Below are 15,023 nucleotides of genomic sequence, written 5' to 3' on the forward strand. Positions count from 1 at the left end.
TAAGGGAGGAGCGGGGCTGTTGTCTCCATTGTTTGCATACATTCAAGCCTGCCATTTGTGTCACTGTGATTTTTTAGTCTTTCGAATGATATTGTAGCATATTTCGTCCCAGTTTTATAATATTGAGTTTTGACTATTTCGTTAATTTAGTTGGACTTTTCGACCTCGTCTGCCAAATTTTACATGATATCAAAGCTGATATTCCGTTGTTGTCCTACACGGTTTGTTGTTAAGAAGACCAGGCTAGTTGATAACACCAGTAATCGTTTTTTTATGAATCCGATCATCACTTTTATTCTGCCAAATATGAAAGGACAAATTGACAATTGCTTTGGGGCACTATATCAATCTATTTTTTGTTTTGGTTTTAGATTTTGAAAATTCATAAGTTAATCATTATGGAAATGTTACGTACATGTTGGACGTGATTTTAATTTTAGTATGCAGACTGTCTGAGAACAGTGACCACACATTCCAAAAGGTCAGCGCTCACGCAACGAATTGTGTAACACATCTGCGGACTCGTCATTTCATCCTGCGCTGAAATACCAGTAGAGGCTGCGTAGTCAGGTTTCATCCTATACATACTTTATAATATTCAGCGTACATCATACATATTATTCTTACTGTTTCGCCGGCACCAATAATAATACCACATTACACAAGACAGCAGGCACATAACAGCCAGTCCTGTAACATGAAAACTTTAAAAATGTTTGAAAATAGTTCAAAAGATTTGTTCGTTTATGCACCGTTGCAAGCTAAGTCGAAAATCTGGTTCATTCTGTGAAGCTGATAACCTTAGAAACACCTCAAAAACTACACAAGACAGATTTAAAAACGCTTACCAATTTTGATTCTTCTTTTATAAGCCATAAGTGTGGTTGTCTAACCAGTCAACAGTCTGAAAGTAAACAGTTTATCGTCTGATACATAACTTAGTCTTTTGTTGTCACTGCATAAAAAAAAATTTCTACTGACTAACAAAGGCTTATTCAATATTGATTCACTTTATGGGAATCACCCCTGCTCAAAGAGATAGTCTGGGTCGATGTTCTAAAGAATTGTTATGAATAGAGAGAATTAGAATACATTAAAATATTTAATGACTAGATGCGAATCACCACTGCTCCATGATAAATAGTCTGGATCGAAAGGTCAAATCACATTACAAATTTAAAAACTGTACACGTATAGCTTTAACTGATATCAGGGTATACTCAGTATGAGTACTCGGTGCTAAATTTTATAGTGAGAACCATCGTTTTCTCTTTTCGTTCAGGTGACTAAAGCTCTAATGGATCAGGACTAGGGGTGACCTTGAAAACCTTATTTCCAATTCAATCCGAGTGACTATGGTTTCAACTACGTCTAAGCCAATATAAGTTAGGATAATGGCGTGCAGAAAAACTGAAAGCTATCGGACCTGTGTTGTGTCAGTTCCCAGAAGCTCAATAATGTTGACATGAAAAACTGTATCTCAATCTAGAAGTAAAAATATTTGATATCTATGGTTATTATCAACGCAGTAATTTCGCAATATAAATAAAGCCAAGGATTTATGAGATATTTGAGAGTGTTAAATAAATAAATAAATAAATTTATTAATAAATTTTAATCGCACTTATGACTGAATGGCCACCACGTAAACATAACATTTTTAATACATGATCGAACCTAAAATTAATTGATTGAAGATAAATCTTTCATCATGCATAATTTTACTCGAATTTAGTTATTTTTTTAGTATGAATGTTGTTCAATGTTGTATACAGCTTCACAAATAGCCTATTAAATAATATTATAATAAAATATTCCAGTCAATTTTGCAAAAATAATAGGAAATTCTGTCATCTAATTGCAACAAATTTTTTTTTCTTGAGTATGCCTTCCGCAATGGTCCTCAGACCCACATACAAAAAGTCAAATAAAATATACGGAGTGAATGTTTGTCTAATTTGCATAAATTAAAACCAGCTATTTTTCACATTTCAGAATTATCATAATAGCTTTATTATGTTATAACATTCCTCTTAGGTGTCATTTTAACCATTTTTGAGCATGGGAATTTGTTTCACTTTTTTTTTGGAATGGTTGACTTATTTGCATAAATCTGTATGGCTGCCAAATTAACGTCTTATGTTGTATTTAGTTATTTAATTGAGTTGAATCATGCACAGGTACACTTTGATACGCTTGTCATGCAGGTACATACGGTTGGTATTTGTTTTATTTAGTAATATTTATTTCAGGTTCAATGTCAACAACACTACTACAATGTTAATGAAGATTCAATGGAAATCCTATTCACAGTGAACGACATAACTCTACTATCTACACTGTGCCTGGGCAACGTGTCCATCAAACCTGCGTCGTATTCATTGCAAACCTATTAATATAGTCCAAGCTTCAGGAGAAAGAAGTCAGATCTAGAGCCCAAGTACTCGTCATTCTCTGTTGTATTCAGCTGAAGAAAATTCCAGCACTAATTGTTTATTTTGTAATATAAACATCAACTTCGAAGAACGGGGGGGCACGATATCTTCCCAGTAACCACCATGGTCTACAATGAAATGTTGTTAGCAACATGTAGTGAAAAACATGACTTATGGTCCACCAGTGTACAGTCAAGAATTATGAGTGTCCATGGTTTACTTGCTGCTGATACTATATACCACTGAATATGTAAATTTACGTACAATAAAGCAAAGAAAATATACCATAGACAAGAAACGGTAGACCACACGACGAGGTTAAGATGGCTAACTTTCATCAAGAAAATGACGATGAGCAAACTGCAAGTACACTATGGTAATAAAATAACTATAATTAAAATTAATGGTAAAGCGAATGTTGTCACATTCAAGGGCACAAAAGAGGCTGTGCTTCAGGATTAGCGCGACAGGGGAAAGATAAGCATTCATTTATTTAGTGGACAGAGCCAGACTCAATTACCCATAAACATTTGATGCAATACATGGGATTGAGAGGTTCCCTTTTAACACAGCAAATTAAACACATAAGTTCTCAATAAATAGATTAATTATATAGAGCTCTCAGAAAAATATAACAACAGAGTTCCTCACCCCTGACCTGAACCATAACCCCAAAACTCAATCTCCCCATATAATTCAATATGCCCATCCAAACAATTGTATAGTAGGGCCCTACTATAGATGATTTAATATAACTTTGTCCAATGGCATTTAGTAGTTTTTTCAACTATTCACTGTCGTGATTCACTGCCCCAGCCATAGACGGTCGGTGACGCTGTTAGCATTGTCATACTTTCTGTGTTCCAGTACTCTTGCACGAGGTGATAATCCCTCAATGCTTTAACAGATATAGGCAGAAGTACGGACGCGCATACATAGGCCACGCCAACGCATGTACTTGAAATACAAATGAAAAATTAGTCATGTTTAACAGTATGCTATAGTTTATATAGCAAAGCCCTGCATTATAATATGTATACCAGATGTGTGTTAAAAAGATCCTAAGGGGAATGCTAGACAGTGGAGAATCAGGGAATTAAACAGTTCATATGTTGCCCATATTGCATTCGTTAAACATGAAGCTATTCATGTCTAAGCACTACCCAGGATAGAATAGATCATGGATGCACAAGGGTGCTGAATGGTTCTCAACTGTTGACGTAAAAATTGGTTACTGGCAAATGAGTATGGATGAGTGTGACATTGTCCCATCAGTTGAGTGCAACAGTCTTCATGTGGGTCTTTCAGGCAGCGCTAGCCCCTTTGTATTTATTTATTTACACCAGATAATCTAAATGAAAGTGTTCAAATTCAAATTTACATTATTCATATGTAAAGAGAAACAGCCCCTTTCAAATGGTGATGGGAAGTGTCTTGCTGACTTGGCAATTAGGACATGTCTAGTGTAACAAAATGATGTGGTTGTATGTAGTGTCTCATTCCTTGATAATCTTGAGAGGCTGAGACAATTGTTTGAAGGTTGTAGCTAATAAATGTCAATTTTTCAGGAAAGAGGTGAGGGCATAATGTTCCCAAAGATGGAGTACGGATAGATTTTGCCATGACTGTAGCCCTGCAGGTATGGCTAATGCCAGAAAAAGATGTGAAAACAATAATGGGTGAAGAATGTTACTAAAATAGCAATGCCCTTGTATGGAATTACTATTGGTTTATATGTCACGTGAGGTAATAAGAACAAACATGCAGTCCATAAGCCTGAGTTGGAGTGAACTGTGGAGTGCAAATATCCATTTGCGACCACCAGCTGAGCCCAAGAAAGAGGTTATGACATCTGAGAAGTGATTGCTGTATGCCGGAGTCAGTTGGTGGTTACAATGCCAGGTGCGGAGTTTTGTGTGTAGCATCACCTGCATTGCCTCAGCATTAGCTGAACCAAGTTCTTATGGTTGTCAAGTGCCTCAAAATATATGATACCTGACATGGGGATCAGTGGTTGAAAGAGTGTACAAGTTCTTTGAATGGGTGCATACTTGATAACAGAAAACACATAGCTGAGCATGCTGATGTGGAGACTGCCCTTGAGGAATGGGAAAAGCTAGGTTTGAGAAATAGTGTGCTGCACAGATCCAGTAAAGCTGATGATGCACTGAAAGATGACAAGAGATGTGGCGAGAAAAGTGCGATCCTATAAAAGTGTGCCAGGTGCAGAGTCACTGCTGATGGGAGAGCTAAATTTCCATCGGTTAATATCAAGATTACAAGGTCACTTGAGATGTTGAGCATAGATTACCGCACTCTAGAAAAAGGCTGATCGGATATGCTAATGAGAACTCACGACTTCACGTGCTTTAGCTCTACCTACAATGAACAAAACAACAAAATTCGCAGCAGAAACACGAGTAAGTCAGACCATGAGTGAGAGGAATTTTGAAATTGGAGTGATACTAACATCTATTTGAAATGACATGTGTAGCCAAGTCTCATACAAGACAATGACTTCCACAAAAAAATGGCCAACATGAGTGTTTCAATGAGAATTTCCTCGGTATGTTAAGCTCTTTGATTGAAGAACAGAATCAGGACTGGTGACAGCATGTTGGACCTTTAGTGCATGCATAATAATAACTGTAGAAAAAGTGGTGTAACAGAATATCTCCCCTTCCTTCCTCATGTATGGCAGACATGCCAGGCTGATGAATGCAAGTTAGCATATGATCATGTTGAGAAACGAGCAGGCCAATATAGAAGAAAGATTAGATACCTTGAAACATGATTTCAATCCAGAATCTGTTATTGAGAGGAAAACATGGGATAGCAGAGGGGTGGTGGAAGGAGCCTGAATTGGTTGTGAGGCCAAACTGTCCAGATTTCCACGTCATAGGACTTTGCACAGCAACATATTACTTCATACCACACCCTACTGTACAATATTAAGATAGACATATGAGGCAAGTTATAAGGAAGTCATTATTCAACTGAATAATGGTCCGAAGCGGAACATGACAGCAAGCTAGTAATTCCATTCAGTAGTAGCATTTGCCGCCCCCGGGGTAAAAACTTAACAAACTTAATGGTCCAATTAAGGTCCATTTAGTAAAGTGTTCTATATGACTTAAATATGATTGAACAGCCCATAACGGGCATTGAAAGCATCATTTTATCTGTTTGTGAATCAACAGCATATATTCTTACACAAAAGATGGAAAATATCGCAATCTACATTTCACAACATTTGCGTGTGAAAATTAAAAAACTACAGTTAAAGAATAATTTATTGACAATTTATTAGGCGTTTCATGGATCTGCACATTGTTTCAGCAACTATTAATGAATTAATTATTCCTTGTAAAATATTCTAATTTAACTTTGTATTTTATATGTATATTTCAATAAACCTGTCGAAACGTTTAGCAAAACTTGGCACTTATCGTTGTAGTTGTGTTGCAGACATTGCATACTATTAGATATGCCAATGAATCATCAATATGTACAATACAATAGAAAGACATATCACATTATCCAAATATTGAATTGTATACTAGCACTCCCGCTACGAGATATTGGTGGCTCTTTCATCTCCACTTTCTGAGCAACAAATTTGCTGTGTAAACCAAACGGCAAAAGTTCAGGCGAAATCGCCCTGCCGATCTCGGAGAAATCCTTCGCATCCAGCACTATGACCATTCCTGTAAAACGAACGTAACTCATTAGGTTTACCTCGTAAAACATAATATAGCTCGAATTAACTAAGGTAAATAATGTTTGTCTATGTATTCAGGCTTCGTGAATGTTCGTATTGACAGTTATTGCTCATTAACTACATAAATATGTTGCATTAACATGGCTATCATATACATCGGTTTAGAATACAAAGCTAGCGTTACCTGTCTCAGTATGTGTGTCCAGTACATCGACAAGTACAACACCATCGTCTTCGTCAACGGCGTCAAGAGTAGGGACAAATATTGGCTCACTTGTTATCAAACCATCGTATGGACCCCAATACAGTGCTGATTTTGTTTCAACGTTCAACTGTGTGCAATAAATAAAAAATATTCATAACTAATCTCAATGATATGTGTATAAATATAATATAATTGGGTTCGTGTTTAAGTCAATATAAAGTCAACGTCAGCACACCTGTGCATAACTTAAGATTGAACTAATACCAAATTATTATGAACATTTAAAACTCCGGTCCCATAAACCTATGTAAATGATTTATTCTTTATTCAGTAAAACGACGCCAATTTGATGTTATGTCCCACATTCACGGTTATTGGGTACAGGGTATTTATTTAATTTATATAATATATACATGTTCGTGGGCACTTGTATATGTAGACAGTTATGGTTTAACGCTGTTTACATTTTGGAATTCTAACCCAGGTGGAACATACTAAAAATATTCTTAATTCGCATAACTAACAAGGCTATAAATAATTATTACAAAATATAATTAGTGTAAAAGACGACGTCGGATACTACTAGTATTACATTTACTTTACCACTAATTTACATATTGAAAAGCAATAATCGATCCGTTGATGTGATAGATGTGACCATTTTATAAGTGTCCATAAAAGCTGTACTGGGTGAACGATTATACACATAACTCATTCTCCCAACTTGTATTTTGTAGTTATTAAGGAAAGTTGGAAGTTGATTAGCTTATAAGATTTTACTTATAAGATCCACGTTCTCTTGTAGTTTTGCTCATTGAATTGTGGATTGTACGTTTAATTCACTTAATCCTTGAAAATTACAATTGATAGTTGCACCAGAATTTCATAACGAAACCGACTCTCAAATTTGAAGATGATCAAATAAAACATTTTGGGTTATTGTAACCAAAGGAATAAAACTATTTTAATTGACATTTAAAGAATATTTTGGAAAAATAAACATACAACATGTTCCATATTTGAATTTGGTTGAGTTCGTGGGCTAGTTAATATAATATCCAAGTTGAAAGGAAGGAAAAATAAATGTTTGTGTTATTGTAACCATACGACATAAAACTTGAGACGGAGTCAACGACGACAACAACAACGAAGACAAACATTATTCCCTAAACGTAAATTTGACATAATTTCTGGGAGCTAGTCGAATTTGAAACGCCTTCACCAACTGAATTACCAAAACGAAGATAATACATTTCATAAACTCATGTATGCTCTGGTCTTTTAAAATGTGTAGCATGTTTTGTATGTAACAAAGCTGCATTTAAAAAAAACCTGCGTTTATACATTAACACCTTCAATTCATTATTGAGGTGGTACATTTTGTTGCAGTCGGAGATAGATTCTGAAGACATTTGTGACTTAACTGGGGAATCACAATTTCTTTAGTTTGTGACGAAAGTGAGGCTGTACACCAAGATAAACAAGCGAATGTGAATAGCAAACAATAGGTTGTTAGCATCCATGTAATAATCGATGTTTACTGACAAAAGATAACAGTGCGAGAAGAACAACAGCAGAAAAACAGTTCTTGTTCATTACTACCACTGGCGGGATTTAAACACATATGTATCTTGCCAAAGAGACAACGGGCTCATTGTATTCCCATTGACCTTGTATCGTTGCGATCACTAAACTGCATTGTACCATCCTTGTATAGCATACAAATAATTTATCAACTTACCTTGATAACCGTATTTGGTACTGGGTCTAAGCCTGCCATGTACGCATACGTGTAGGGTTTAGTGTTATAATTATAATAGTTGATGGTTGAAAAATCAACAACTTGATAGCCCGATGAATAAAGATCAATTCTGTCAATAAGCGTCCAATCATTCATATCAACTACAAACCGCTCTACCACTGTTCTCTTTGTGCCCTAGATACAAACAATGATTGTAATATTGCAAAACTTAGTCAGAAAGTTTGTCAAATTATAATAGTAGCTATAGGCAGATCGCCAACATTTAATGTATAGTTGTGCTCAAAAATATTTGCTTGCATGAAACATTGCAAATTGATGTTTATGAAATAACTTACTGGTCCAGCTACAATTTCTTCCAAATCGAAATATCTGTATACATCCCACGAGTATGTCAACATATCTAAGTACATTTTGCCATCCAGTTCATAAGAATTGACCTGCAACACACAAATTAATCATCAATTCTTTTGTTTATCCACATGTATATATCTCAATAGTGATAGCTTATTATCATGATTCATTACTTTACCATAAAACGATATTTTCCCGTTATACAATCGACAAATAATGAAAAACACAGAATTAGTAGATTAAATTAATCAAAAAATCAACTCTGCTGTTGTATGTTGTGTTAAAGTAATAATATTTGATTCGTTTAATATATGGTGGACTATAGTATGTTTAATCAAAATATAAAAATGTTTGCATTTTTTTCCGATTATATGCGTACATAATAGTTAAATAAATTTCAAATTACAGAGGCGGCGGCATAACACTTTGCATGGTGGGGCGAGATCTGCTCACTAACCCTCTCGCCAGAGGCGCGAACTTACTAGAGGGAGTCCGGTGGCATGCTCACCCTGAAAAATGTTGAAGTCTAGACCCTTTGAAAAGCTATTTCCTGCAATTCTAGAAGTAAATTTTGCTGATACAAAGAGTTTCAGCTTGATTTGGGAGGCAATTATGATGTCTCCAGTCTATACATTTTATATTAATAAATATATATGGATAATGCTCAGAATGAATTCTTTTGCTACCAGCACATCAATATACACACATCATGTTAAATTTGAGCATATGCACTCATAACATTCAGTTTTAGAAATGCCATGGTATAGATAAGAATTCTACGTCAGAATACAAACCAATCACCTGTATAGCTGAATTGAGCTATTGTGTTAAACTAATCAGTCGGCATAAATAAATATATATAATAATATATCGCCTGATAAATTAACTATTTATTGTAAATGATGTATCTAAAATAATGTTTAGCCTTACATCAGTAGTTCAGTCTTTCATACCTGATGTGTTATAAACAACCAATCTGGTGTGGAAAATTCTCCTACTACGTCGTTGGTTTCACGGCTTATGAAGACAAATCTCGTCGGAATATCTGATCGAAATTCATAACCGGTCAGAAAAGTGGGAAGTACTGGATCATCTGGGTCTGACACTGAAATAGGAAATTTTCAGTCAATAGTTTATGTTATAAACGCTTTACCACGTACAATTGATAACATGTTCACTGGAAATAACCATTTATTATTTTAAAACAGAGTCCAACAATATATATATATATATGTGTCGTTGAGCCTGTTTTTTTTCTTCCTCAAAAATAATTAGCAAGAACTGAACAACCAGTGGTTTTAATGAATGTATATTGCAAAATAGTTGCAAGTACAATATAACACTAATGTGAAACACTATACGTCTACGAGATTTGGGCAAGGTACTTCAACGGAGTCACATGGCGACACTTGATGTGATGGCCCTCTACACAATTGTACCTAGTATTACAGAAGGCATTATTGCTTTCCAGGAAGCCGTTGATCACAGGTTCTACTTTCACCAACACTTATACTTAATAACAATAGTTTTCAGTTTAACACAAATAAATAATGCACCTGGCAATATATGGACAAAACTCCACAAATTACTATTATCATGTTCACCATCATCCAACCACTTTGTATAATTTATGTTTCGTAGACGACATATTCACCACATTTGCATATCATTTAAAAATATTATGTCAGAATTCATATTGATCCGGCATTTTTGACAACTTAGTGACTGATTCAGTACGTAAAGATGGGAACGTGGTATTTGTTTAATATTGAAGTTTTTGATGTTAAATATGTAAATATTCACACAAAACTAGCATTTATCAGAGTAAATTATCACATAAAATGCAACATTAGAAATGTAATATATTTAATCACATACGTAGGGGAGACAAAGAAACGACAGATTTAACAACCACCTTGCAACAGTATGACTCAATCTAGACACATCAGTAGCCATACATTTCAATAGCATCGACCACCCTATAAACGACATGTTATTTATAGGCGTAATAAAAAATAAATAAATGCGAAAACAAGCTACGCAAAAAACTAGAACCATTTCGATGGAAAAATGGCTGCAAGCAAACTACCCATACACCAAAGGATCAATAGTGGACAGTGAGGGCGCATCATACGCTAAGAGCTACTATCATACACTCCTACCCCTGCGGCATGATGTTTTACAGCATTTGTTTTAGTTTTCTTTGTTACAATTTCACATTTTTTGAGATTTATTTCGTTTTCATTTTATATTTTCCCTGTTATTTTCAGTTATAATGATACAATTTCATTATCATTTGTATTCACTGAAGAAGGCCACAGTTAGGGAGAGAAAGGTTGACTCCATTCAATCAAGTGAGCAGTAAACATATAGTGTGTTGAGATGCATTTTCCAGCATATACACTGTAATATACATTGTGCTGTATGCGTACAATTTCATTCAGAAAATGTGCGAATTCATAGTCGCCCTTCAGAATTATCCCTACGTGGCAATAACGTTTTTCAAAGGGAATCACGCATCATGATCTCCCGAACCAGTTGCATTTCACAGTGTCTGTAAATTGTGTTTCAGTAATATCATAGCTTTAAAAACATGTGCAGAATGATAATGTTGATTATCGAAACCACGCTAACAAATCTACATCGATTGAAAAAAAACATCAATGTTTAGCAAGTGAACAAATGTTAAAGATTCAAGTCCATGATAAACGTGCATAAATGTTTAAATAACAGAATTGTTTTGTGAAAAAAAAGTGAGGAATGATTATTTATTCAGTACTTGTGTATTCTGTAAAAAAAGTCTGACTTCTTGGTTATTTCATTTTGTTATACAAATACCAATGTAGTAAACACTATAGTCAACTCACGTAGGTTTTTGCATACATCCATGAAAAAATTCGATGTTGGAATAATAAAATAATTCTCAGTTATAGCAAAAGAATGGAGGTAACCACCGGGTAGATCAAAGTCGGGGTAACCATCATCCACGCACTGGCTCAGATTGAAGGGACCGCCTGCTAAGTAAGACGCTAAAGGTATCCGTTCGTCATTCTGGATTTTATACACCATTCGCCTTTGAATATATTAATGAATAAATTTATTCACGACACTGCATAAAAACTTAATGAATAAATTATTTAATTAAGTCATTGTGTTTGTGTTGTACAAACACAATTATATTGACGCATCAGTTGTTTGTGGTTTATTTTGGGAAATCTTTTTCGGGCACATTATTTTATACATTTGAATTTTTGCGCAGTCCACTCATCTCGGGAACCTCCACACAAAGCATGGTCTCGTGCCTATTACTTGTAAACATTTTTTGCAGAGCTAGTGCGCCCTCTGTGACAGAATAACAATATGCACTTATATACAATATATTTTACTTTATATTATACATACCACGCATTGATGTTTTCACTATCACGCATATCAAACATGAGTGCAGAACTCTACAGTGTTACACCGTCAGCGTCAGTGTGTTCGTGTGCCGGATTATTCAAATTCACCATATATGGAGGCAGCCCGAAGTTAACATCTTTGAACGGATATGCTCCCTTGGTGTCAAGAGTCTCAAGATCGATCCATAGTCCTATGAATGACATGTTAACATGTATATATTCAAGCACAGGCAATAAGGAAATTAGATAGATAGATTCGGAAAAATTCAGCCTTGCGCTGTGATCAAATGTACGTCAAAACTAACAAAATGAATTGTGCGTTTAATGTGCCTCGTTCGTCTTGCTGCTGTCGTTTGATTTTGTTCAAAAAATATAATTTACAAACGCTGTTTACGGCTTATTGTCCATCATAACTCCATAGCTTTAACCAACATAGCTTTAACTCCAATATTACAACCCAATATTTGTTATGTTTCACCACCGTAGTTGTACAGTCTTAATGCATATACACAGAGATTTTAAAAACTATACCGGTAACTAACCAAAACTAGCTTCTGTCACGGTTTCGACATTATCTCCAATCTTCCAGAAAGCAATATTTGGATTAAGGGCAGAATAATCGCTGAAAATGGACCATTTTTCGAACTGTTCTTGGTGCTACATGAGAACGTGAACTCAGAATAACAGTAAAGAATGATTGGCATATTGTGTTTCTTTATAAGTCGGCGTGAGGAAGTGTTCAGTAATGTGAAAATGGTGTAGATATGTGGGACATTGCTTTCAAATCGACTATATCAAATATGTAAAAAAAGCAGTTCCCATCCAATGAAGACTACAAATGAAAACAATATCGATTGTGTCAGCTGCACATGCGTCACTTAGACCCATTTACATCATTACTTTATTCTGGTATAACGAAGACTGTGCGACTTATTATAATGGATTTTCAATTCCTGTCGCACCGAGACCGAGTACTCATGTTCACTCAGGTAACTATAGATTTAACTATACATACAATAGGAGAATACGTCGTTGCCCAAGCGACCTTAGATACATCCATATCCCATTCATAATAATCCCACGTTTTATAGTTTTGAGTCAAATAAAATCTGGAAAAATAAACATACACAAATGTACTAATGTGGTTTCACGGAAAATGCTCGTTGTTTACAAATAGCACAAATCTAGCTTCATGTTGAGCCATAGTATTCACAATTTCGATAATTAACCAGTATTGATGTTTTTGTTTTTGACCTATATCTCGCGCATGCGGAGCGTGACGACTACCATTTAAGGTATCACTTGAAACGTCGCGATTTCAAACATACACCCTGAAAGACGTGAGGCTGAATATACTAAATAGATATTATTTATATTGACTATAAAAGACAATAACGCAATATCGTAAACATTTTACAGGAAAGCGTGTTGTTGAAGCTGCCATCCATTTATGAATTGCATGTGAATTCCGAAACTAAATGATTGAGCATAACACTCACTCGAATTTAAGAAGAATTTGAAATCGAGAAATATCGATTATCACACTGTCACATCAATCGAAGTCATATTTATTTGTTGACATGTTCATCTAACTGTACTATCATCAACAACGACGAAAATATGGGGGCAAAATATTAGGAATAAATAGAACGTTGGTAAGTTTCATTCTTCCAAACTCAGAACAAAACACACGTCATTATACGATGCCTGATATAAGACGAGACAATGCAAGCGAACCCTCTAGCATAGAACTAATACCAGTTTAATCATTTTATTACTGAAGAGAATATGGGTGAATCGATTGATATATAACATACTTAGTTCCGTATTCCACCATACCATCACGCATTTTAAACGATGCCACTGTTCCTAATCCATCAAACGCGTGGGTAATTTTGGATCCAAGTTCAGGGTTATTCCAGTTACCATATGTACCACCAGACTGCTTTAAAAAGTACCCTGTAAAATTTTGTAAGTGTACATTACTGACAAATTACGTTTTAATCACGACTTTATTAACTAATTGTACCCATGAGCTTATGCGTAACATTAAAGGGGGACTCATAGCGACGTATACAACGCGTGTAAAATACATTGTTTATTTACATAAAATCCGAACACGCGCTGCGCGACGACCACCGCCCTTTCAATACTTGTCATACCTTCAATCCAGTCTGGTATCTCTCCATGTATTTCAGTCGGCATATACGGTCGTTCCCTCGAGATTGTCCCGAAGTAAGTATCGTATATGTTGTCTGGTACATCCCAGCAATTTGCCATAGATGCAAACAGACATGACACAATCATTTTGAATAGCATACGAGATAACATCCTGAAAGCAATATGACATATGTTAACAGGAGTATCAGTAATCTTAACGTGTTTAATGTTTCTGTTAACATATAACATATTAAGTGCAACGCTTAAAATCTCAGACGAGGTCAGTAATGTTATCAGTTCTTTTTAAGCTCAGACTACTAATACAACAGACTGGCAACGCCTATTGTTTAAGGTGTTAATGGGCTTAATTGTATATGCTAGGTGTGCCACGCTAAGTGGTATTGACATAGAAACCGTCGAAGTTTACCGAACACCGAATATTCTGCAAACTCCGCGCTTTATTGGAAATTGCCTATTTCGTCGTAAAACGGATCCAGATATTTTTTTTTTAAAAAAGAGATGAGTTCTGGAAATTTTGACCTTTGCAGCTTTGTAAGAATTTTAAGAATCGAGCAACATTTTGGCGAGTTGCAAGTACCTGAATGTCTTAGTGTTTACCTCAAAGAGTATATACTGAGCTACTTTGAAACGATATTTCTCACTGTTGCAGATTTTGCGGATGGTTTCCGACATTTTTTTCGGTAAGGGCATATCGCTGCGTTTCGAGCGATCATACCACTTTGTGCATTAACAGTTTTGATTTTTGTGTTCAGGGGTACCGAAACATGGGATAGGTGGTGTCATATACATGATATCACTCAGGATATCAGCGTAAGCCGGTTATCGGTAAAAACTAGGGTGTGGTATTTTTGTCGCGTTCGACTTCATAGTACGTGTTATACGCGTTGTTCGTAACTATCGTCCACAGATTCGCTAAATTCTTCCGTAAATGCCACTTTTGAATTTCAGTGTGGTCATGGAGGTAAAA

General features: G+C 35.5%; 1 pseudogene; it reads right to left on the minus strand.

Moving 5' to 3' along the window:
- Positions 1–4,776: 4,776 nt before the first annotated feature.
- LOC146734564 (beta,beta-carotene 15,15'-dioxygenase-like) lies at positions 4,777–14,728 on the minus strand (annotated as a pseudogene).
- Between the last annotated feature and the right edge of the window lie 295 nt (positions 14,729–15,023).

Source organism: Saccoglossus kowalevskii, chromosome 14 (genome assembly GCF_978046115.1).
Source record: "Saccoglossus kowalevskii chromosome 14, keSacKowa6.1, whole genome shotgun sequence".
Lineage (NCBI taxonomy): Eukaryota > Metazoa > Hemichordata > Enteropneusta > Harrimaniidae > Saccoglossus > Saccoglossus kowalevskii.